This window comes from Macrotis lagotis, chromosome X (genome assembly GCF_037893015.1).
Source record: "Macrotis lagotis isolate mMagLag1 chromosome X, bilby.v1.9.chrom.fasta, whole genome shotgun sequence".
Lineage (NCBI taxonomy): Eukaryota > Metazoa > Chordata > Mammalia > Peramelemorphia > Peramelidae > Macrotis > Macrotis lagotis.
The window spans coordinates 317374000-317401368 of NC_133666.1; the positions used below are offsets into that span (position 1 = coordinate 317374000).

Genomic DNA, 27369 nt, shown 5'->3' on the forward strand with positions numbered 1-27369 from the left:
TCTCCCCTTGGTCAAAGCAATATGTCCTCTTTAAGTATTCCTTCCTTTGACCTTAGTTCAAGTGCCTCTAGTTCCATGTACACTACCCTGATCATACCTTTTCTACTTCTGAATCCAACCTCACACACCCTATCCCAATGATTACAGAGAGTGATAATTCCCTTTTCAAATTATTCTAGAGATCTTGGTCTAAATCAGTCCTCTTTCTCCCATCACTTTCAATCTTCTATCATACATACTTTTGTAAGGTGGAACCCTCTGGACAACCACTACTAATATGTATACCTTTTGAATATAAGACCTGTGTCATTTTCATCACTGCATCTTCCTCTTAGTATCTTCATTGGAAGGTCTTGTATAAACTGGAGAAACAGAAGCTTTTTTTTCCTTTTTCATGAATAATATATTATTTTGCTGATCAGTCATTTCAGGTGTGTCATTATCTCACTTGGGATTTTCTTGGAGTCATTTGTCATTTCCTTCTCCAACTCATTTTAAAGATAAATAAACTGAAGTAAATAGGTTAAGTGTCATGCTCAGGGTCACACACCTAAGAAATGTCTGAATTCACATTTGAACTTAGGTTTTTCCAACTCCAAAATGGCACTCCATCCACTGTGCCACCTACTTGCTCTAATAACATAATTGAACACCATATTCTATTTGTTTATTTCCTTCTATATCTGTTTACAAGGCACTTCCTAGTTGCCTCTGAAAATTTTCCTATCATCATTTCTTATGGCATGATAATATCCTATTGCATTCATATACCAGAATTTAATTATTCCTTAGTAAGAGAAAACTACATTACTTTTCAGTGTGCCACAGAAAGGACCACTGTAAATATTTTTGTATAAATAAATCTTTTCCTTTTTTTAAAGTTTATTCAAGACCCAGACCTTTCTAGTGGTATAAATGGGCAAAAAACTAAATATGGGCTTTGGTAACTTGCTGGGAATAATTCAAAATATAGAATGCCTGGGTCAATTCATGGTTCTACCAATATAACACTAATATGCCTGTTTTCCATAGTTCATACAATTCCAGAATGCCAACATCAAACTCAGTTGGCATTCATAAAGCTGCCTAACTTATCTCATGAGTGACCCATTTATCTGGCAAGATCAAGTCCAGTTTATTGGATTAAGCTTAGCAAACACTGATTTTAACTTTTAAAAAATACCCCATCCTCCTTTAATACTGTAACCTATTAAAGTACCCTGATGACATATTTACTTTGACAGCAGGTATCTGCCAAAGGAGATAACACTGCTAATAAGAGCTCTCTGCTATCTAACTTTATCACATTTAATGTGTCTTTTGAAGTTAAAAACAAGATTATCCTGTAAATGCTTAGAAAACCAAAGCTAATCCTCATCATCATGAAGGAAAGGAAAGAGACTATTATGAACTACTTAATTTTGCTGAATGGCTGTATGTTCATTATCAAACACAGTGAGCATGGTGTCATTGTGATGAAATATATCCACAAAATCATTCCAAAAGATGTTCTAGTAGCTATGCTAACCAGGCTTTTTCCTTCCAAAAATGCATCTATTGGTCTTTTCACATTTGATCCACTGAAGCTTTAGAGTAGTATTGGCTCAGCCTTGATCAGTTGACACTTAAAAGCAAAAGGTCAAGGTAATAGATCTCAAAAATGAAAGAAAAGAAATATAAAAGGGGGGAGGAGAAAAATAAAAATATATTATTCTTCAACTGCAGAACATTTCCAGAAAGAGGGAGATTGAGATTCATTCCTTATTTGAGACTTGGATCTTAAACCCACCATTAGACTGAGACATTCTAGTCTCTTTTTCAGTCTTTAGTTGCCTGTTGATTTCCACTAAACAAGGAATGGATTATTGCCAGCCAAAAAGATAAGAAGCATAGGATCATTTAAAGAAAATAATTCTTAACCATCATTTTTTTAATCTGATGCACCATGCCAGGAATAAATATCTCTGGAATGTGAAATAATGTGGTCTATTCAATTCTGCTAACATTTATTAAGGAACTATTAATTACTAGACAACATGGTAGAAATATTATATATAAGACATAGATATTCTAAAGCAGTTGAATACTAGAAAGCTTAGACAGAGAGGGAGAATAAGGAAACTGAACTGAGAGGTAATAAAGTTTTAAAAGCTTTCAGTGAGGGATATAAATTATTTCCTCTATTTAACCTTCTAATTTTTCCTGATCTTTAAACAGTGACCCTCTGGGCTGAATAGATGCTACTAAAAAAAAAACAGAATATTTTGCTTAAGAGAGGAAGAGAGATTTGCACATTTAGAGTTTGGAGAAAATTTTCTCGGTCATGATCAATAAGTACATCTATCTAATAATATAAAAGTTCTAATAATATAATATATCCAAAATATATCCAAAGACAATCAAGCACCCCTAGAAGTGTGTGATTGTTTCCTGAAGATAAGTTACAGATCAGAACACAGCTGAACTCTCCCAAACAACTAAAAACAACTTTAAAATAATGTTGCAAATAAAATTTAGAGTGGGAGAGCAAACAAAAGGTCAGAGAGAGACATTTGGTAGATAACCCGAGACAACATTGGAGGTCTGAAGGAGAGGTTGAGTGAAGGCATAGAGCAGCAGGAGCACCAGCAATGGTTATTGGAGGTCACTCTGGCAGAAGGAGGAGAAGCAACACTGACTTTGGGAGTTCCCAGCCCAGAGTCACAGTAAGGGATCTAACAACTGGTCAGGAAGAGATTTCAGGGAATGTCATTGCTGGTGTTGATTTGCCACTTTAATGCTCATAACAAGTTGTGGGTCAAAGTTCCAGAAATGAGAAGAGTGTTTATGACTTGTCATAAAGGATGAAATGACAAAGGAAAATGATTTCAGAAAAAAAAATGGCACAACTTATATGAACTGATGCAAAGTTGAATTAGAATACAGAACAGTACAGAACAGCAATGCTGTGCAGAATTGTGTATAGCAATTGTGTACAGAAACAGCAATGCTGTCATAACAGACTGAAAGATTTAGCTACTATTATGAATGCAATGAATTAATGCAATTGAAAAGGAATCATGATAATAAAATGCTTATCTACCTCCAGAAAGAGAATTGATGAATTCTAAGTGCAAACTGACATGCAATTTCTTTCTTCCTTTACTTTTAGCTTTATTTAGGAAATTTGTATTGCAAGAGTTCACATCTATATCTGATATCATATTTTTTGCCTTCTCAGTGGGTAGGAAAGGAGTGTAAGGGAGGAAAAGACTCCGAAAATCAAAATTATAAAAGAAAACTATATTTAATAAATGAATACATTAGTAGAAAAAATTTAAAAGAAAATTATATTACAACATCTGGATTAAATTTCACACAAGTTAATTTGAAAAGGGACTACACAAGTTTTCTAATTCCAAACCAATTGAAGCCTGGAGTTTTGAAAGGTAAAGAGAATGAAGAAAGAAAGAACTAGAGATAATGAGAAAGAGTGAAAAAGAGAGGAGAACTACAGATACAGAGACAGATGACAGAGAAATAAGCTATATATAAGGGGAAAGAAGTACAATAGAATATTAAAGGAGGCATAGAATAACACAAAATGATTAGAAGACCATATATATGGTCTTCTAATCATGATTTTGTCTTGCAAACAAAATAATACTTGATTAATTTCAAAATTTTCCCCTATCTCTGAAAATGATAGAAAATTCTGTCTCTTTTTTAAAGTAAAAGTGCATTAAAGTAGATGTTTATTGATGATAACTTGTTTTGTTATCTCCTAGATTCCCTCCTATATTACTTTTCCTTCTCTCTTCTAGAGAGTCATTCTGATAACATTTTTCAAAGAAAGAGAAAAGGAGCAAGAGGTAGGAAAAGTCACCAGATTGATCAACAAACACATATGCCCACAAATAATAAATACAGATATCAGATGTACTTTTCTATACAAAGATCCCAGTCCCAACCTCTGAAAAGATAAAGTAGACATGTCTCCTCCATCTTGTTGAATAATTTGCTGTTTTTCACTTTTCTGATATCTATTATTCTGGTTATAACTAAGTAAGAAAGTGGCATATTATTGTGCTATTGAGCCCATCTTACCTTCATTTCAATTAATCAGATGATTTCACAATGAAGTATCATGTTATCAAAAATAGAGAGGCTCCTTATTAGTGGGTGTAAAAAGCAGAAGTTTAAAAAAAGTTAATCTGGCAATATTAAGATAGAAAATCATGTTGTAGAATATAGGATAATTGAGCGTGGTGGGGGTGGGGGATACATGAACCATGAAGTTGTCAAGCCAGGTGAATTATATACTTTCAGCATTCTTGTGGAAGCAATTTCAACAATTTCCATCCAATTACCAGTATTTAAAGATCTAGTTGGCCCTGGGATTTAAAACCATTATGAAATAAAATTGGAAATATGTTTTGGATTTCCTCTCCAGACTAATGCTATGTTCAGAAATATAAGAAGGGATGATGTTGTTCAGTTGTTTTCAGTTGACTATAATGTGTTTTTTTAGGTTTTTGCAAGGCAAATGGGGTTAATTGGCCTGCCCAAGGCCACACAGCTAGGTACTTATTAAGTGTCTGAGGTCGAATTTGAATTCAGGTACTCCTGACTCCAGGGCCAGTGCTCTTATCCACTGTGCCACCTAGCTGCCCCCTCAGTTGTCTATAATGATTCATGACCCAATTTGAGATTTTTCTTTGCAAAGATGTAGGAGAGGTTTTCCATTTCCTTCTCCAATTCATTTTATAGATGGGGAAACTGAGGCAAATAATTAAGAGACATGCTCAAAGTCACATAGCTAGTAAGAGCAAGAGTTAGATTTGAATTCAGGAAGATGAGCCTTCCTGACTCCAGGTTTGGCTCTTTATCTACTGTGCCACCAAGTTGCCCAAAGACAGATAGCCACCTCTCTCAAGTCTGAACATTCACTTTGGTTGCTCCTCACTCTTGAAATTCTCTTTTTTTCTCTATTCCCTGATTTTCTGACTTTTTTCAGGTTCCATCTTTAAAAAAAAAAATCACACTTCCTGCAAGAAGCTTTCTTCAAACCCTCTTAATTCCAATGCCTTTGCTAGGTTGATTATAATTTATCTGTTACATATTTTGCTTAAACCTGATTGGTGCATGTTATCTCCCTCATTAAAATGCAGTAGTTAGTGCCTTTTTTTTTGTTTGACCAGGGCTAATCACAGTGACAGACAATTAATTAGTAGTCTATAAATATGTGCTTATCAATTGATTCATTGATTGATGTTGCAAAATATAAGCCTCCTTGATCCTTTTTAATAAGACTATCCAGGTGTCAGAATACTCTGGTATTGGGGCGGCTAGGTGGCACAGTGGATAAAACACTGGCCCTGGAGTCAGGACTACTTGTGTTCAAATCCGGTCTCAGACACTTTTATAATTACCTAGCTGTGTGGCCTTGGGCAAGCCACTTAATCCTGTTTGCCTTGCAAAAACCTTAAAAAAAAGAATAATCTGGTATTAATACTCTAATATCAAGTGAGAATGTGAGGTGATAGGTTATTAAGGCAAAGACTAAAAGCAGAAAGATCACTTATTAGTTTTTGGAAGCCTTTATTGAACTCTCTATGAATCTTTCAGAGGTTTAACAATAATATACAGAGGACACATCCTTCTGTTTTTAAAAACTTTTGATTTTGTTTGTTTCTTGATTTCTTCTAGAGTCATTAGCTTCCATTCATTCAATTATAATTATTTTTTAAGATTTTTCAAGGCAATGGGGTTAAGCGGCTTGCCCAAGGCCACACAGCTAGGTAAATTATTAAGTGTCTGAGACAAGATTTGAACTCAGGTACTCCTGACTCCAAGGCCAGTGCTCTATCCACTGCACCATCTAGCCACCCCTCAATTCTAATTTGTAAGGAATTATGTTCTTCAGTGAGCTTCTGTACCTCCTTTCCCGCTTGGTCAATTCTACTTTTTACTTCAGTGAATTTTCAAGCCTGTTTTTCCATTTGACCATTCTGCTTTTCAAGACGTTCTTCTCTTCATTGGATTTGTACATCTGTTTTTAAAGTGTTATTTTCTTCCTTTTTTATGATGTCTCCTTTACCAATCTGTTAATTTTTCTTTTCATGATTTTCTTGCATCACCCTCATTTCTATTCCAAGTTCATTCTCTACCTCTCTTGATTTTCTTTTCTTTTTTTAAGTACGTAAATATTGTTTTCCAATTATATTCAATAGTAGATTCTACTTATGATTTCTGTAAAGTTTTGAGTCTTACAATTTTCCCCCACAATCCCCTCCTTCCCCTTCCCCCAACAGAAGGCAATCAGATAATAATTACATTGTTTCAATGATATGCATTGATCAAAATTGAATGTGTTGAGAGAACCAAAAAACATATCTTTGGTGAAGAAATAACATGTAAGAGATAGAAAAATTATGTAGCCCCTAAGACAACTTTTTTTTTAATTGAAGGTAATAATCTTTGAACTTTGCTTAGACTCCACAGTTATTTCTCTGGATACAGATGGTATTCTCCATCACAGAAACCCTAAAATTGTCCTTCATTATGGCACTGATAAAATGAGCAAGCCTATTAAGACTGATCATCATTCCCATGTTGCTGTTAGGGTGAACAAAGTTCTTCTGCTTCTGTTTATCTCACTCAGCAGCTCATGGAAGTTTTTCCAAGATTCTCTGAAATCCCATCACTCCTGATTTCAAATAGGGAAATAGTGTTTCAAAACATACATATATCAAAATTTGTTCAGCCATTCCCCAAATGATGAATACCCCTCGCTTTCCAATTCTCTGTCACCACAAAAAGAGCTACTATGAATATTTTTGTACAAGTGATGTTTTTACCCTTTTGCATGATCTCTTCAGGATATAGACCCAGTAGTGGTATTGTTGGATCAAAGGGTTTACACATTTTTATTGCCCTTTGGGCATAATTCTAATTTTCATTCCAGGAAGGTTGGATTGGTTCACAGCTCCACCAACAGTGCATTAGTGTCCAAGATTTTCTATATCCCTTCCACCATTAATCACTGTCTTTTCTGTCCATATTGGCCAATCTGAGAGATGTGAGGCAATACCTCAAAGATGCTTTTATTTGTATTTTTCTATTCAGTAATGATTTAGAGTAATTTTTCATATGACTATAGATAGCTTTGATTTCCTCATCTGCAAATTGCCTTTGCATATCCTCTGACCATTTGACAACTGGGGAATGGCTTGTTTTTTGTTTTTATAAATTTAACTGAGTTCTCTATATATTTTAGAAATGAATCCTTGGTCAGAAAATCTAGCTGTAAAAATTGTTTTCCAATTTACTACATTTTTTTTATCTTTGTTACAGTGGATTTGTTTGTGCAAAAGCTTTTTAATTTAATATAATCACATTATCCAGCATATTTTTATGATGTTCTCTATCTGTTCCTTGGTCACAAACTGTTTCATTTTCCATAGATCTAACAGATAAATTATTTTATGTTCTCCTAGTTTGTTTATAATATTTTCTTTTATATCTAAAACCTGTACCCATTTGATCTTATCTTGGTATAGGGTATGTTCTAATCCAAATGTCTGCCATACTATATTCGGGTTTTCCCAACATTTTTTATCAAAGAGAGAGTTCTTAACCCAGAAACTGAACTCTTTGGGTTTATCAAACATCAGCTCACCATAACCATTTCCTTCTGTCTATATTGTACCTAGTCTATTCCACTAATCTACCACTCTATTTCTCAACCGGTACCAGACAGTTTTGATGACTGATGCCTTATAATATAATTTTAGATCTGATAAGGCTAAGGTGCTTTGTTTTACAATTTTTTCCCATTAAATCCCTTGATATTCTTGATTTTGTGTTTCTCCATATGAATATAATTATTTTTTTTCTAAAACACTAGAGTAATTTTTTGGAAGTTTGATTGGAAGGTACTAAACAAGTAGTTTAATTTAGGTAGAATTGTCATTTTTATTATATTAGCTCAGCCTATCCATGAGCAGTTGATATTTGCCCAGTTATTTAGATTTGATTTTGTGTGAGAAGTGTTTTATAGTTGTTTTTGCAGAGTTTCTGGGTCTCCTTTGGCAGGTAGACTTCCTAGTATTTTATGTTGTCTGAAGTTATTTTAAATGGGATTTCTCTTTCTAGCCCTAGTTGCTTTATCTTGCTAGTAATATATAGAAATTGCTTCCATTGTTTTTTCAGATGATTTTTTTAGTGTTGTCTAGGTATATCATCATGTCATCTGGAGTGAAAGTTTTGTTTCTTCCTTCCCAATTTTAATTCCTTTGATTTCTTTCTCTTCTCTTATTGCTGAAGCTAACATTTCTAATATAATATTGAATATTATTGGTGATAATGGACATCCATGTTTCATCACTGATCTTACTGGGAATGCTTATCCCCATTGCATATAAAGAAGGTTGATAGTTTCAAATAAATATTGATTTTCATTGTAAGGAATAATTCATTTATTCCTTTGTTTTCTAGTTTTTAGTAGGAATGGCTGCTGTATTTTGTCAAAGGCTTTTTCAGCATCTATTGAGATAATCATATGATTTGTAAGTTTGTTATTAACATTCCTAGGATAAATTCTGCTTGGTCCTAGTGTATTATTCGAGTGATGACTTGCTGTAATGGCTTTGCTAAGATTTTATTTAAGATTTTTGCATCTGTATTCATTAGGGAAATTGGTCTATAATTTTCTTTCTCTGTTTTGACTCTTCCTGGTTTAGGAATCAACACCACATTGGTGTCATAGAAGAATTAGGCAGAGTATTATCTTCACTTGTTTATCCAATGAATTTATATTAGAACTAATTGTTCCTTAAATGCTTGATAGAATTCATTTGTGAATCCATCTGGCCCTGGAGATTTTTTTTTTAGCAAGTTCAATAATAATTTGTTGAATTTATTTTTGGGACATAGGGGGTTTTTAGGTATTTAATTTTCTCTTCACTTAACCTGGGCAACTAATATTTTTGTAAATAATCATCCATTTCTTTAATTTCCTCATCATTGGTGGTGAGTTCACCGGGTTTTTTTAAATTTTCAAGACCAGTAATTTGGTTTTCTTCTTTCTTCTTTAATAAAATTTTAAAAAAGGTTTATCTATTTTATTGTTTTTTAAACAAATCAACTCTTATTTTTTGTTAGTTCAGTAGTTTTCTTGCTTTAGATTTTACTAATTTCTCTTTTAATTTCTAGAATTTCTAATTTGATATTTAATTGGATGTTTTGAATTTGTTCTTTCTCTATTTTTTTATTTGACTACTTAGTTCATTTACTTCCACTTTCTCTGTTTTATTCATGTAAGCATTTAGAGATATAATATATCTCCTAATAACTGATTTGGCTGTATCCCATATATTTTGCTATGTTGTCTCATTGTCATTGTCTAGGATAAAAATCATTGATTCTATTTATAATTTGTCCTTTGATCCACCCATTCCTTAAAATGAGATTATTTAGTTTCATTTCAATTTAGGTCTTTCTCTCCATGACTCAATATTGCATGTGATTTTTATTGCATCATGATCTAAGAAAGATTTATTCTGCTTTTCTGCATTTGGTTATGAGGTTTTTTATGCCCTAGTACATAGTCAATTTTCTGTAGGGGCCATGTACTGCAGAACAAAAATGTGTATTCTTTTATATCCACATTCAATTTTCTCCAAAGGTCTATCATGTCTGGGTATTCTAACATTCTATTTACCTCCTTAAGTTCTTTCTTGTTTATTTTATGGTTAAATTCATCTAATTCTGAGAGAGGGAGGTTGAAGCCTCCCACCAGTAGAGTTTTCCTTTCTATATCTTCCTGAAACTCTTTCAGTTTCTCCTCTAAGAATTTGGGTGCTAGACCACTTAGTGAATATATATTTAGTATTGAAATTGCTTCATTGTCTATGGTACCTTTTAGAAGGATATAATTTTCTTCATCACTTTTAATGGGATCTATTTTTGCAGCTGCCTTGTCTGAGATAAAGATTTCTACCCCTGCCTTTTTCACTTCAGCTGAAGCATAATATACTCTAATCCAACCTTTTACATATACTGTGTATGTATCTCTATGCATCAGATGAGTTTCTTGTAAGCAGAATATTGGAGGATTCTGGTTTTTAATCCACTCTATTACCCACTTATGCTTTATGTGAGAGTTCATTGTTACAATTACTAACTTTTTGTTGCCTGCTCTGCTACCTTCCCTCTTTTTTTGTATTTTTCCCCCTTTTATCACCTTATCCCTATTTCCCAATATCTTGCTTCTGAATACCACTTCCTTTAGTGTATTGGTCCCCTTAGGTCCTACCCCCCTGCCCTTTCTTTCCCCTTTCCCTTTGTCCCTTCATCCTTCCTTTCCTTCTGTCAGTTCCTCTTTTCCTCCCCCCTTCCCCTTTTCACTCTTAATACTTGAAGGTAAGATAATTTTCTAAACATAATCGAGTGTGTTTGTGTGTGTGTGTTATTCCTTCTTTGAGCCAAATCTGATGAGTTAGATTAAGCAGTTCTCATCTCCTCCCTCCTTCCCCTCTAATGCTCCTCTTTGCACCTCCTCATGTGATGGGATTTTTCCATTTCAATCTCCTCCATCCTCCTGTCTCTTTACTGTTCCCCCTTTTTAAGGAGAAATCATTTTTAAATCATTCTATCAGTCACAGAAAAGTCACGAGTGTCCATTAATAAGTACATTCTCTCTAATAGTGTTACAGTTCTCAAGAGCTATGATAATCTTTCTACCAGGTGCAATATAACCAGTTTCATCTTATTGGATAATAATTTTTATCCCCTTTTAATCTTTTTTCATGTATCTCTTGAGAATCCTGTTTGGAACGCTTCACCAATTTTCTTGTCATCCTTGCACAGGGGCCATGTTCATCTTTTCTGTATCCTTCCCATTTTAGTATATGTGCTGCTGAAGCAAGCACGTGAATCCTGTTTGAAGTCAAAATTTTCTATTTGGCTCTGGTTGTTTCATCAGGAAAAGTTGGAAGTCTCCTAAATCATTAAATGTCCATTTTTCCCCTGGAAGAGAAGGCTCAGTTTTGTGAAAAAGTGAATTCTTGGCTATATTCCAAGCTCCCTTGTTCTTTGGAATATCATATTCCATGCCCTTCGAACCCTTAATGTTGATGCAACCAGATTTTCTGTAATCCTTACTATGCCTCCTTGCTATTTGAAGTATTTCTTTCTGCCTGCTTACAGGATTTTCTCCTTTATCTGATATTTCTGGAGGCTAAACACAATACTCCTTGGTGTTTTAATTTTGGAATCCCTCTCAGGAGGGTATTGATATATTCTTTCAATAATTATTTTGCCCACTGGTTCCATGATATCAGGGCAATTCTCCTTCATTATATCCTGAAATATGGAGTATAGGCCTTTTTTTCTCCTCAATATTTTCTAGAAACCCAATGATTTTTAAATTTTCTCTTCTGGATCTATTCTCCAGGTCAGTTGTTTTCCCAGTGAAGTGTTTTAGATTTTCTTCTATATTATTTTCTGTTTTCTTTTTTGGTTTTGATTAACAGATTCTTGTGTCTCAAGAACTCATTAGTTTCTACAGATTCTAATTTCTTTTTTTATTTCTTTTTTAGTTTTTTGCAAGGCAAATGGGGTTAAGTGGCTTGCCCAAGGCCACACAGCCAGGTAATTATTAAGTGTTTGAGACCGGATTTGAACCCAGGTACTCCTGACTCCGCCTTATCCACTGCGCCACCTAGCCACCCCCAATTTCTTTTTTTAAAGAAGAATTTTCTTCATTTACCTTTTGCAACTCCTTTTTCAAATGATCAATTTTATTTTTAAGTAGTCTTCCATTTGTCCAATTGTGGTTTTGAGAAAATTATTGTCTATTTTCAAAGGATTTGTTTCCTTGTTGCAAGATGTTAATTTTCTCTTGTATTTCTTTTCCTAATTTTTCCAATTGATTTTTTTAAACTCCTTCCTTATCTTTTATAAGAAGTCTTTCTGGGCTGGAGATCAATTCATATTCTCCTCTGAAGGTCTAGTTCTCTCTGAGTTAGGATCTTTGCTTCAAGGTAACATTCAATGTACTTCGCTTTCCGCTGACCTTTCTTCATTTTCCTAGAATCCTTTGTTGGGGGAGGGGCTGATTCACAGGCCCTTGGTGTTGAGATCCCTAGAGGCTTTGCTCACTGGACTTAGTAATTCCCAGTGGACTGGGCAGCTAGGAATGCCAGAGGCTTTCTCTGGAATGCTTGTGATATTAGTGGCCCACGCCCTAGGCCTGGGGTGGGGGGACATTGCAGGCATTTTAGTGTATTTGTTCTGGGAAGAATCACTTTCTCCTACCAGAATGGGGGGAGGGTACTCAACTGGAAACATGGGGACTTCATTGAAAACATAAAGGCTCATATCCCTGGTCTCCAAGAACAGCCAAACTGACTGAATAGATATCTAGCTACTGCACTGACATTATTCCCCAGGCCTCACCTCACTGTCCCTGTGCTGGTCCCCGCATTTCCCACACTCTCTGGCTTCTATGGTTGCAAATTCTGTTAAGAGGCTTGGTTCATGGTCAGTTCTGAGGGAAATCCAGGAGATCATAAGACAGTTCCTGACTTTTCTCTGCCATCTTGGCCAGAATACCAACCCCCTTGATTTTAAAATTCCTTTTGACCTTGCCTATGACCTGAGATCAATTCATATTTTTCTTTACCACTATAGCAGTAAGAACTTTGACCATACCATCTTCTGAGTCTCAGTTTTGATCTTCCTTCTGACCATACCATTGTAATTTCCTAGGGTCAGAAATTTTTTCTTTGTTCATTTTCTCAGTCTATTATTTGACTTTTAACTTTAGTTAAAATAGTGTTCTGTTTCCAGGGTGGAAGGTGCATTTTCTGAATCTTCTGAGGTTTTGTGCAGTTATTTTTAGAGATACTTCTAGGGTCTTATAAATTTTCAATTCTTTCTAGGCTGTATGATCTGAGAAGAGGTGTGTTTATGACTCTCCTGTCTTGCGCTCTGAGTCTGTGAGTGATCACAAGCACTCCTTTCTGCTCTGGAATTGTGATAAGGGTTTCCAATCCCCTATGACTGCAAACGTTGGTATCCTAGTGCTCCTTCTCATCCTAGGATTACCCACATTCAAGTACAAGCAAAGCATCAAAATCCTGCTTAAAAGTTAACAAAAATATCCCTGTTGTCTTCTTCTGACCAATGTTCAATCCCCTGCTAGTAGACTGAGAACTCTGAAAGTAGCTGCTGCCTCTGCTGCTTCTTGTTTTCTGGGACCTGGTCTGTGTTGGTGTAGCCTGTAATAACCTGAGCTTCACTCTCCTACACAGGAGCAACAGACGTTTCCTGATGAACTTTCAAGGTATCTTAGACAAGAAAATTGTTTCACTCTGACTTTGGTGGGTTCTTCTGCTCTAGAATGTGTTCAGTCATTAAATGCATTTGGAGGGATTGGGGGAAAGCTCTGGTGAATCTTTGCCTTTACTCTGTCATCTTGGTTCCACCTCCCATTATGTAATATACACATAAAATAATCTGCCTACTTCCTAAAGGTTGAAGTCACATGTTTAAATTTTTACAATTCTTTGATTTTAAAACTACTATTCATCACTATGATTTTTCCCCTTGTGAAAGAGCCAATGCTACTGCATTTAAAGAAGAATTTTCTTCATTTACCTTTTGCAACTCCTTTTTCAAATGATCAATTTTATTTTTAAGTAGTCTTCCATTTGTCCAATTGTGGTTTTGAGAAAATTATTGTCTATTTTCAAAGGATTTGTTTCCTTGTTGCAAGATGTTAATTTTCTCTTGTATTTCTTTTCCTAATTCCTAATGAGACTAACAAGAATGTAATTAGGAAATTAAAATTGAACAATGAGAAAAATTTTGCTAAGATAGAGCATGATATAAAACAAATCTATATTTACCCAAATTACTATATATGCATATATATAATATAATACATAAAAACATAGATACTATACATATCTGCATATATATAGAATATATATTTAGAATGTTGTCTGTGAAGAAAAAATATGCCATTAATAAGTTATTAGAAATAAAAGGCGAAATAGAATATAAAGAAAATTCTTCTATGATTCTTTCAGAAGTTTACCAATAATACATTTTTCCAACTGCTTATAAAATATTCTGTGCATCTAGCTGATACTTATTTTCAGAGTTCTTCATTGACATTCTCCTAAATATGCTTCTCTCAGATTCCACTGACTAAACTAATCAGTTTTTTCTAACTTCTAGCACATGAAAAAGTTATTGATTTTTTCCCTCAGGTTAATATTCCATTTGCCATTGTGTCTGATCCTGATAATAACCGCCTCATGTTGCATTCTGAACTATTTAACCTTCTTTTACGGACAGCAAATTATATATCTGGATGGAAACCAATTCATCTTGGTAAAAGAATTCATTCAATGCAAACCATGAACTATTCAGCGACATGTAAAACGTGGTTATTTTGCTCTTGTTAGGGTCGATGTTGGGCTCCAATTAATTGTGTACTTGATTTGCTGTTTGTCTGCTTTCCTTTTATGTGTATGTGTTTAAAAAAATAATTAGTATTCTGAAAGTAATCTGTTCATTACCTAGAAAAAGCAGAAACAGAAATAGTTTGACATTCAAAATCAATACTTTCCTGAACATTTAAGGCATGCTAGAAATATCAACAGACCCAACTCATTTATGTTCTAGTCAAAGTTCTAATTATTGATTCATGTAAAGTAGATAATACATTTCATCATCATCATTCAGCCTTTATTTTTCTCTTTTAATACTCTTAAAAATATCAAATTTCATATGCAATATATTTGACCTTTCCTTTCTTTTTTCAAAATATTTTAGCTATGAAGTTGAGACACATGAAACTAAATGAACTCCAGATTTGAAACATTATTTGGGTGAATTGTTCACTCTTATTCCCAAAATTCAGAAATTCCTACAGGACTTTTACAATAGCAAGAAACTCACTAAGATTATCAGTCCTTATAAGGTTGTTCTCTCTGGTCCAGATGTGCAGGCTGCCATCTTGTCTGGAAAGATTTCTTAGAATGTTCAGTATTTGATGGACTCTGTCATCAATTCCCTTCCCCTCAATACTGAAACTGCTTGTGGAGTTAAGAACATTCTGTTCAAATATACCACCATCCCCACCAAAGAGACACAGGTCTTTATACTCAGACAACCTGCCTGATGTGCTTATTTGGGCTTATAAAGGTGAGAGAATAATATAAAAATGGTTGGGCAAGTTGGAGCACACAGCAATAGCCCTTACAACAGGAGTGTTCATCAGACTGACTTAACAGTTGATATTGATGCAAATGTTATTCTAAGAATGACTTCTGTGGATAACAGCACAGTAAAGTAGAATAAGATTCTCATCACCGAGAAAAGTATTCTGGGCAAAGAAGACATTGAATATATGGCCCAGGAGACTGGGAAATAATGAGTCAAAGATGAGAAACAGAGAGAAGAGGAATCTTCTAAGAATTCTCTTGAAGCTTATGTTTTCAAAATGAAGATTACAATAGACAACAAGAAACTTCAAGGCAAAATTGGTGATGAAGACAAACAGAAGATCCTTGGTAAATGTAATAAAATAATCAATTGACAAAAAAAACGAATTAGACTTTGGAGGGAATAAAATTGAGTTTCAGCAAAATAGTGGAGAAAGTTCTCAGTTCCATCTTTATTAAACTGAACCAGATTGCAGAGTGATATGCCAGGAGGCAAGCCTACCAGATTCAAAGACAGTAAAGAGGTATATTTGAGCTGCACCTTCTGAACCTGCTATACAAGAGGTCAACTAAGCACTCAGAATAAAGAACTTTCTACAGAACTTTCAAAATATTGAAGCACCCATATTTGTGGCTAAGATAGTGACAACAGTAAACCACTGAATAAATTTGGGCATTTTAAATACTTAAATGTGTGCATAGGGAGAGAATTTAAGAATATCATACTTTATTAGTACTTAAATAAGTGGACATATAATTCATATTGTGGAGAAAAAATATATTTAAAATTAGCACCCCAAAATAAAATAAAACAAAGCAAACAAACAAACAAAAAACAAAAATGGTTTGGCACTTTATCAAGGATTGGTTAAAGCAACTGTCCATTATAGATAGAGAGTTAAACAATAGTGTCAGTGACTTGTATGATTATTCATTGTCAGTCTTTTCACTAAGAAAATATATGAAGTGTTTTCTGACAGGGAATTTATTGACTCCATTTGACTTCCTTTCAGGAATAAAGTTTGATTTCTTTGAGAAGTATGGAACACAGTACATAGAATTTCTCCATAAAAGAGTGAACAGTTGAGGAAAAAATCTTCAAATAACTGGGCATGAAAGCAAACTAAGCCGACTTGACCTAAGAGTATTTACAGAGGCAACCATGGAGAGAATAACAAAGAGATGTAAAGTACAATAAATCTTTTGTATTTTTATAACTTTCATTGATGCCAACAACAAAACTATCTTAAATATTTTCTACTACCTCAATATTTAATATTCAATATTATGTGAAAAACTGGCCATGATGCCTAAGAACATAATGTTGAATAAAGCACTTTGACCTGACAGAATATAGGTAGGAAAATATGTTTTAAGAAAATGCAATTTTAAATTAATTCAATGTCAATGATCAAGACATCTCAAAGAAAGAAATGTTGAAAAAAATCAGAGACGATGCTTTCATAGAATACATTAGCTATCCATGTATCTACATGTAGTTTTGTATTTATACATAGATGTGAACAAATACATATATGCAAGAATGTGTATGCTTTTGGATAAGTATATATGTCATAATTCAAGTCAATTCAATCAATATTTATTAAGCATATACTATGTGACAGGCACTGTATTAAGAGCTGAAGATATAAAAGGAGGAAAAAGATAGTCCTTGTCTTCAAACAGTCTATCATCTAATGAGGAAAACAGCATGAAAACTAATATATAGAAAGTGAGTTATATGCAGGATAAATAGGAAAAGTTAAGAAGAGTTAGGACAATGTTCTGTGGGAAATGGGATTTTGTCTGGGACTTTAATAAGACTATATAGATATAATCACTGTAGAAAGTTGCCTGCAAATGTTTGTTTTCTCAGTCTCTTAATATCTTTAGAGAATGTTTCATTCACATGTTAAAAACATTCTTCATGTAAGTAAGAGAAGATAATATGCTGAATTTTGCAACCAATTTTCTATTGAAGACACTTCCTTTATGGTAAGACACATAGATTAAAGAAAGAAAAATGGTCAATGTTTATTTTTTAAAGATTTTGATTTTATAGAATGAAACGAAGGTCTGAAGATTTACTTCAGACCAAGTATCTCCTAGTCATATAAAAAATTATGCTGGATTGTATGACACAAGTAAACAAAGAAAGATGACTGTTAAATAAATATTAAAGATATAAAAAGGAAAAATATGTTCCCTTTCTCAGCTAAGATGTTTTGCACAGAGGCAAAACCAAAAAAGGAATATCAATATCAAGATTCTAAGTGGCAGAACAAAAATAGGGAAGAAAAGGCTAGGACTTGACTAAGTTTCCCCCTAAAATCTCCTTAAAATATGTAAATAATGCCAAAACCGACTCTTGAAGCAGGAGAATCCACAAAAGGAAGCTGTGAAATAATTTTCCAGTCAAAGTCAACTTGTAAGGTCATTAGGAAAGTTATGTTGCACCTAGGTGAGAGTGGAGCACAATCTATCACAGTCCACACCAACATAGATTCAGACTCAGTAAACCAGGAACAAGCCTTAGGAGTCACTGTATCAGTAGTGGCAGCAGCCACTTCTGGAACTCTCAGCTCATATGGAATTGAACAAGTCAAAAGGAGATTACAGGAGTCTCTTTGATAGCACTGAGGTAACTCATAAGAATTGTCTCATAATTAGAACAGTTAGAAGGAATATATATAGACTGAGGGCACAGGTATGAGTTGAATATGAAGGAATAATAACTTTAAAAAATTAAATTAATAAGTGAGAGAAAAATGTGCTGGGAGAAAGGGTAAGGGAGAAATAGGAATGGAGTAAACTAATGCACATAAAAGGAGCAAGAGAAAGCTTTTACAGTAAAGGAGAATAGGAGGGAGGTGAGAGGGGGAATGAATGAACCTTGATGGATCAGAATTGGCTCAAAGAGGGAATTACATATACATTCAATTGGATATATAGACATCTATCTTACCCCACAGGAAGGTAGGAGGGGAAAGGTATAGGAGAAGTGGGTGTGATGGAAGGGAGGGTAGATTGGGGTAGTAAATAATCAGAGGCAAAACAATTTTTAGGAGAGATAGGGTGAAAGGAGAGAGAGAAAGGAATAAATGAGGGGATGTCATGGAAGGAAATACAGTTACCACTAGTAACTGGGGGAGAAAACTAAAGCAAGTTTTTTCTGACAATGACCTCATTTCTCAAACATATAGAGAACTGAGAACCATTTCCCAATGAATAAAAGATCAAAAGAGATGAACAGTTTTCAGATCAAGTAATCATAGCTATGAACATGCTGTTGCTTCTAGAAATGTAAATTACAAGAAGTCTGAGCTATTACCTCATACCTATTAAACTGGCTAACAGGACAGAAAATTAAAATGACAAATGTTGGAGGTGAAGTGGAAAAACAAAAAAATTAATGCATTGTTAGTAGAGTTGTGAACCGATGTATCCATTCTGTAGAGAAATTAGGAACAATGCCCAAAGAGCTATAAAAGCATGCCTACTTTTGACTTAGCAATAGTACTATTGGTTTTGTATCCCAAAAAAAGATAAAAAATCAAAAAAGAAAAGGTTCTATATGTAACAAAAATATTTATAGCAACTCTTTTCTGTTGGAAAAATATTAGAAATTGAGGCAATATCTGTCAATTGGGGAATGGTTTATTATATGTTTATTGTGTAATACTATTGTGCTATTAAAACAAAGATTAGTAAGACACTCTCAGAAATACCTGGAAAATGTATATAACCTTATGTTAAGTGCAATGTATTATGTTCAAAGTAAAAGAAATAAGGTAAGATTAGCTATGAATGATTTAGCTATTCTCAATAGTACAATGATCTAAAATAGCTCAGAAATACATTTGATGAACAATGCTATCCATCCCAGAGAAAGAATAACGGTGTCTGAAGACAGATTAAAGCATACGTTTTATAGTATGCTACAAAATATGAATATTTTGTTTATATAACTATATCATAATTCAAATCAATTCAATCAGTATTTATTAAGCATATACTAGAACCTCTATCAATGGAGGAAGGGTATGGAGAAAAGAAAGAAGGGGAAAAAATTAGAATTCAAATTTTAAGAATGAATGCTAAAATTTTTTTACACATAACTGGGGGGAAAATAAAATTTCAAATTTTAAAAAAGATCTCAAACTCTATTTAATTCAACACTATATATTTTAATTTGTTTAACTATTACAGTTGTACTAACAAATTATATCTTTGAAATATTTACATATTAATATAATATTTACTATATTATATAACATAATATAATGTTTATATGAGAATTATTTACTTGTATATGTTAATTCAACCACAAAAGGCACAATAGACCAATTGCCTAAAGCTAATCTATTTATGGAGGTCAAGCAATGGAATTTCCCTCTGAAGTTTTGCACTCCAGCCAGGATCAGTTAGATGTAACTGCCAAGTTCTTTATGGTTCTCATAGAGGTGGATAATTATATAAGGGTCACTTAATCAGGGATCGATTAGTCTTAATTTTTTTAAATAAATGTGGTATAATATTTCAGTAATTCCAAGCTTTTAGTTTACAGTTTTAAAACTAATTTTTTGATAAGGGATCATAAATTGCACCAAACTAATACAGAAATCCATGACATAAAATAGTCATAACCCTGCTTCTAACCCCTAATTCTGTCTCTCAGTTGTATGATAACATTTGTTTCATTAGTCTGGGGTTGTGTTGTTGCTATGAATCCATCCTATTGGTCTCTTATAGTTAATGGTACCTCCAACCCGTAAAAAAATTTAACACACGTCCCAATGAAGATATACTTAAATGAGCAAAGAATAATGGACTTATCCATAAAAACTGATTTTAATAATTTATGGTTAATTATATTCATAGTTATATACTGTAAATATGTTCATAATTATTCATATGTTATAATCATGATTATATAACCAAAACAATATATACTAAAAGAGCAACATATATGTCTAAATGTATACATGTGTGTCATTATACAGGCATTGATGCCTACAGTAAGCAACTACTGTGTGAGCTGCACACTTAAGTCTCTATCCAGTTCAAGAGAGCCTTAAACTAATATAAAAATGTTTTCCAAATACAAATTTATATATGTATACATATATTCATATTCATAAATGTATATGTTTTATAGAGATATTTTAGTATGTCCTGAATGCAAGGTGTATGTGTGATATATATTGACATTTTATATGCCTGATCAATTTGTTTAGCCTCCAAGGGTTCTTGGGAGTTCTCTAAAACTATTATGAAGCTATAATCTGAGCTGTACATTCTGCAACAACTGAAAAAGTATAATTAAATTGAAAGAGACAGTACCTTTATAAGAAAAATATCACAGGTCTGATCCAATTGTGTAGAAACTTATTTGTATGTGTATATGTTTGGATAAGTACTAGACAACATTTAATAAATTATACTGTGCTTTCTATTATTTCAAACTGCTCACTATTACAAAATTTTGTCTTATTAATTCAATAATCTACCAATGAGGCTGCAAGCTATTAGACCACACCCTTAGAAGAATTAAAGCTTAACAACTTCCCTAAAGAACAATGAAAAGGCACATCAGGTTGGACATAGACTGACAGATTATTATTGATGATTTGCCTTCAATAAGTAGCAACAAAGTTATCCCCAAGGAAAGTCAGGAACCAAAAACGGTATAGTCTTCTCATGTAGGTAGAATAAGGGTTACAGAATGGATAGTTCAACATATTTTAGTACTTAAAGTAACTTGGTTCTTGTCCTTCTTTATCAAAGAACACCACAATGACATTACTATGTTTGAGACAAATTGCAGTGTATCCAACTGTGGCTGATCAACCCAATATGAGTTTTGAATGCTCTTCTACAGATTGGGCACAAATAATCCACGCAAACACCTGGAGCTGGTACTCAACTTATGAATGTCGCATTTCCTTTGAGCTACTTCAATTCTACCCTTCTCAGAAAACACAGAGGCTTCACTGGTGAGGGCACACCATGCTGGAGAGTCTTGTGCCACTGTCTCCCAAGTACTATCAATTCTGAAGATCTTAAGAGAGACCTTCAGGGTGTTCTTGTATCCCTTCTTCTGACCCTCTTGTAAGCACTTGACCTGTGTGAGTTCTCCATAGAATAATCTTCTTGGCAAGCATATTTCTGGCATTCCAAGAACATGACCAACCTATTGTAGTTGCGCTCTCTGAAGTAAAGTTGGAATACTAAGCAGTTTAGCTCAAGAAAGGACCTCAGTGTCAAGTATCTTCTCCTACCAGGAGATCTTCAGAATCTTCCTAAGACAATTTAAATGGAAGCAATTCAGTTTCCTGGCCTGACATTGGTAAATTGTGCAGATTTTACAGTCATATAGCAATGAAGTTAGCACAAAAACTCTAGACTTTCAATTTTGTAGATGGGATAATACATCTTCTCTTTCACATTTTCTTTTGGAGCCTCACGAATACTGAGGTAGCTCTAGCAATGCATGTGTCAACCTCATTGTCAAAGTGTACATCCCTGGAAAGACACTACCAAGGTAAGTGAACTTGTCCACAGTACTCAAACCTTCTCCATTTGCTGTAATTGAAGATTCTACATATGGACAGTATGGTTCTGGCTGATGGAACCCCTGTGTTTTATTGGTGTGAATTCTTGGTATAACCTCTCCTTGCCATATCATCTGGAAAATTTCATTCAGTTTTTGGATGAGCAGTGGGTCACCATCCTTGTAGAAATCAGCTATAATATAATCAGCACCAGGTGCTTGGCCACTTGAAAGGAGCCTAATGGCATCTGAAACTTCTTCTTCAATTAGAACTTCACCCAGGGACTGATTGACTTCAACTTAATGTAATTGGTCAATGACTTCTGTATTAATGATGGTCTGTTAAGAACACTTCGGAAGTGTTAAGCACATCTCTCTAGGATCATGTCCCTATCATTAATCAATGTGGGTCCATCACCCTGAGGAGTTGAGATGCACCATAGATAGGCCCATAAACAGTCTTCAGGGCATGATTAAAGCATTTCGGTTTGTTATTGTCTGCATAAAACTGAATTTCATCTGCCTTCTTGCTGAGCCAAGAGTCCTGCATCTCCCTAAGTTTTGCTTGTACTCTACTTTTGATGGAATTGAATATTGCCTTCTTAGACTTGGATGAACTAGACTACTGGTAAACCCAGTGAGGTTCTTGTTTTTCATTTAGCAACTTCTGTATTTCCCAATCATTTTCATTGAGTTTTGATGTTTGAAAGTGTTCTGGCCCAGATGAGCAAATGGAGAGCTATCCACCAGATCTCTGAAACCTGCCCACTCTTTTTCTGCTCCACTGCTACAAACTCTGTGTTAGTTCAGTTTTCCTTCCAAGTTAGTAGTACACTATTCCTGATCAGAGAGAAGCTGTAATATCTAGACATCAATTCTTCTAGTAGTCATTTTGCCTTGGGACTGCTGCTTGATTGAATGCGAATATTTAGCTAAGAGGATGAGTCTATGATCAGTCTGGCACTCTGCACCAGACATTGCCTTTGTCAGTCTCACATCCTGTATGTCTCTTCTCCTTATGAACATGTCTAGAGATTAGCGCTTCTCTCTAAGCAGGAATGGTCTGCTGCTAAAGTTATCCAGAATTATGAGCTCATCCTTTTTTGGTACATTGATTATAAGGGTCTTCAGTTCTTCATAAAATTTTTATTTAACTTAATCAGTGTTTATCACAGTGGGAGCATAAGCACTGATGATGGTGTGGCATAGTGTTTTCCTGGAAGTGGCAATGTCAAAGGTCATAAACCTATTATTCACTACTAGATTGGTTTTTATTGCAAAACTTAGCTCAGCCTCACAGTGCACCCCCTTCACTGCAGTCATTCCAGAAAAACATGTATCCACTCTGACTTCAGTCAGCTGGCCTTCATTTGTCAGACATGTTTGATTCAGGCCTATTTGGATATGATGCTTGTTGAGATCTCTTGCACCAAGAACAGTTTTTCTTTCAGTGCTATTGGATTTTGTGTTGTCTATGAGTGTGCACACATTCCACACACTGATTCTGAGTGGAATTTCTTTTAAAAAAATTTTATACATTTTGGGGGTCTCAACTGAACTGTGGGACCCCCATCTGCCACTGTAATCAGGTCAGCATTAGGTAAAAGACAACTTTTTTTTTAGGTTTTTGCTAGGCAATGGGGTTAAGTGGCTTGCCCAAGGCCACACAGCTAAGTAAGTATTAAGTGTCTAAGGCCAGATTTGAACTCAGGTACTCCTGACTCCAGGGTCAGTGCTCTATCCACTGTGCTACCAAGCCGCCCCAAGAGACAACTTTAATGCACCTTTTCAAGACCTTTCCTTAGATCAGAAGGTGAGCAGGGCAATCCATAAAAGGGTTCCTCAGGAGAAGCTGAAAGAACTATAGGAAGACATAGACAGCAAAACTCTACTAGTGGTAGACCTCAACCTCCCACTTTCAGATCTAGATAAATCCAATCATAAAATAAACAAGAAAGAAGTTAAGGAGCTAAATAGATTGTTGGAAAAATAGATATGCTAGAATGATGGAGGAAACTGAATGGGGATAGAAAGGAATATACCTTTTTCTCTGCAGTACGTGGAACTTATACAAAAATTGACCATGTACTAGGAAATAAAACTCTAATGATCAACTGCAGAAGGACAGAAATAGTGAATACATCTTTCTCAGATCACAGTACAATAAGAGTTATATGCAATATTTGGAAAAGGAGATATAGACCCAGAACCAATTGGAAACTGAATAACCACATTTAAAAAAATGAGTGGACCAAAAAACAAATTATAGAAAGAATTAATCATTTTATCCTAGATAATTACAATAATGAAACAACATACCAAGTAGCTCTCAGGGGATATATTATATCTTTAAATGCTTACATGAATAAATTAGAGAAAGAGGAAATCAATGAACTAAATATGCCACCAAAAAAATTGGAGAAAGAACAAATTAAAAATCCCCAATCAAATACCAAGTTAGAAATTCTAAAAATTAAAGGAGAAATTTAAAAAAGCAAAAGCAAAAAAAACTATTGGATTAAAAAATAAAAGCAAAAGTTGGTTTTATGAAAAAAGCCAATGAAATTGATAAACCACTAGTCAATTTGATTAAAAACAAGAAAGAAGAAAACCAAATTTCTAGTATCATAAATGTAAAAGGTGAACTCACCACCAATGAGGAGGAAATTAAAGTAATAATTTGAAAGTATTTTACCCAACTCTATGCCAATAAATCTGATAATCTAAGTGAAATGGATGAATATTTACAAAAATATAAGTTACCCAGGTTAAATGAAGAAGAAATTAAATATTTAAACATCCCTATCTCAGAAAAAGAAATTCAACAATCAATTATTGAACTCCTTAAGACAAAATCTCCAGGGTCTGATGGATTCTCAAGTGAATTCTGCCAAACATTTAAAGGAACAATTGGTTCCAAATCTGTATAAACTCTTTGGAAAAAAAAGGGAAAGATGGAACTGTGCCTAACTCTTTCTATGAAATCAATATGGTGTTGATACCTAAACCAGGAAGAGTTAAAACAGAGAAAGAAAGTTATATACCTATCTCCTTAATGAATATAGATGCAAAAATATTAAATAAAAACTTAGCAAAATGATTAAAACAAGTTATCATTGGGATAATACATTATGTTCAAGTAGGATTCATCCCAGGAACACAGGGTTGGTTCAACATTAGGAAAACTGTTAGTAAACTTAATTATATCAACAACAAACCTATCAGAAATTATATGATCATATCAGTAGATGCTGCAAAGCTTTTGACAAAATACAGCACCCATTCATATTAAAAACACTAGAAAGTGTAAAAATAAATGGACTGTTTCTTAGAATAATTAGCAGTATCTATCTGAAATGATCAACAAGTATTATATTCAATGGGGAGAGGCTAGAGGCATTCCCAATAAGATCAGGGGTGAAACAAGTGTGCCCATTATCACAACTACTATTCAGTATGATATAGAAATGTTAGCTTTAACAATTAGAGAAGAGGGGACTTCCAGCGAAGATAACAGAGAGAAGACAGGCACAGTTCGAAAGTCTCCTGATCTCTTCCCCATCTATCACATGAAACAAACAACTTAAAGGAAATCCAACCCACAAAAACCAGAAAGAAAAGCCAGGAGAAAAAACATCTACCTCAAGATTTGTCTCCCGCAGCACCTTTGGCCAAATTCAGGTGGGTGAGTCTGGGCTCAGAGGGAGGATCAGCCCCGGATCAGCCATATTAGCAGCTGAATTGGAACCAGGAGTCTGAGAGCCAGAGAGGCAGACCTGCTGGATCAGCGGTGGGACTGGATGAAAGGGGCTTGGGTCTGCAGGGAAGCAGAGGCACTGGTGTTAGTGCTGTCCCCCTGGAGCTCGGGGACCAGGCTGGGGGAAGAATTCTGGTGCAAGAGAGCTGCAGACACCATCCCTAGGCTCCTCTGGTCTGAGAAACTCTGAGGGCATGCCTCCATTGCACAGAGGCCTCTTCTCAAACAAATGCAAACTACTTCTGCCTCAGGCCCAGGTGTGTGAGCAGAAGAAAGAGCCCAGGTGAGGAAAGCCCACTGTTGTTTGAAGGCAAAAGAATTCAATAGTTCCAACTCCTCCCTTTGGGCAAAGGGAAAAGGCCTCTCAACCAAGGTCACAGACACTCCAGAGAGGGCAACCAGCACCTCCTACTGGCCAGCCAGAGAAACTGCACTCAGTAAAGCCTTTAGCGATCCCAAGCCCAGGTGAACCACCCCCCCCCTGCCCAATTCAAAGTCTTAGTATAATGAAGAAGGGTCAGCAAAAAGGTGGATCCATAGAAAAATTCCTGGAAGGGAAAGACCCCAACTCAGAGAGACCTGGAACCTCTGAGAAGAATACAATCTGGTCTCCAGCACAGAAAGACTTCCTTGAAGAAATAAGGAAGGAGCTTAAAAATTTGGGAGATACAATTAATACATTGCAACATGAAAACAAAACCTTAGAAAGCACAATTGGACAAATGCAAAAGGAGAATAAATCTCTCAGATCATCAATTGGACAATTACAAAAAGAGAATAATTCTCTCAGATCCTCAAATGAGCAAATGCAAAAAGAAATTAATTCTCTCAAAACCTCAATTGGCTAAATGCAAAGCTCTTTCAAAAGTAGAATTGACCAATTGGAAAAGGAGGTGCAAAAGGTTAATGAAAATAACTCCTCCCCCCAAAAAAATAATGGAGTCTACAGAAACTAATGACCCCACGAGACAGCAAGAGTCAGTTAAACAAAATCAAAAAATAGAAAAAATAGAAGCCAATGTAAAATACCTCATCAACAAAACCACTGACCTTGAAAATAGATCGAGGAGGGGCAACCTGAAAATTATAGGACTTCTTGAAAACATTGAAGAGAAAAAAAGCCTGAACTGAATATTACGGGATCTAGTGATGGAAAACTGCCCTGATATCATGGAATCGGAGGGCAAAGTAGTTATTAAAAGAGTACATTGATCCCCACCAGAAAAAGATCCTAAAATGAAAACACCAAGGAATGTTGTGGCCAAATTCCAGAATTATCAGCTAAAAGAGAAAATCCTGCAAGCAGCCAGAAAGAAACAATTTAAATATCAAGGAGCCACAGTAAGGATCAGGCAGGACCTGGTTGCATCAGCTTTAAGGGATCGAAGGGGCTGGAATGAGATATTTCCAAGAGCACAGGAGCTTGGAATGCAGCCAAGAAGCTACTTTCCTGCAAAGCTGAGCCTCCTCTTCCAGGGAAAAAGATGCACATTTACTGAAATGGAAAAATTCCAAGAATTTCTGATGAAAAGACCAGAGCTAAACAGAAAATCTGGACATCAAACAGGAGGTTCAAGAGACACATTAAAAGGTAAAAAAAAGGGGGGGGGTAAAAGAAAAGAAAAAAAAATGCAGTCTAGTAAGTTGAAACTGGCTATATCCCAGCAAGGGGGTAAAAGGAAAAAAAAAGATTCTCATAAACCTTGAGAAATGTAACTCTAACAGAGAGAATACACCTAGCCAGAAATGATGGACATTCATGACCTATCCATGAGACTGCTATCTAATGGGATGTAACTGGCTTTAACCCCACTTGGGAGAAAGACTCTAATAACTCT

General features: G+C 34.8%; 1 non-coding gene across 1 annotated transcript; it reads right to left on the reverse strand.

The window, feature by feature from the left end:
- Window positions 1–10806: 10806 nt before the first annotated feature.
- LOC141503698 (U6 spliceosomal RNA) lies at window positions 10807–10913 on the reverse strand. The gene has a single exon (XR_012473029.1). It is a non-coding gene; the product is annotated as a U6 spliceosomal RNA (small nuclear RNA).
- Between the last annotated feature and the right edge of the window lie 16456 nt (window positions 10914–27369).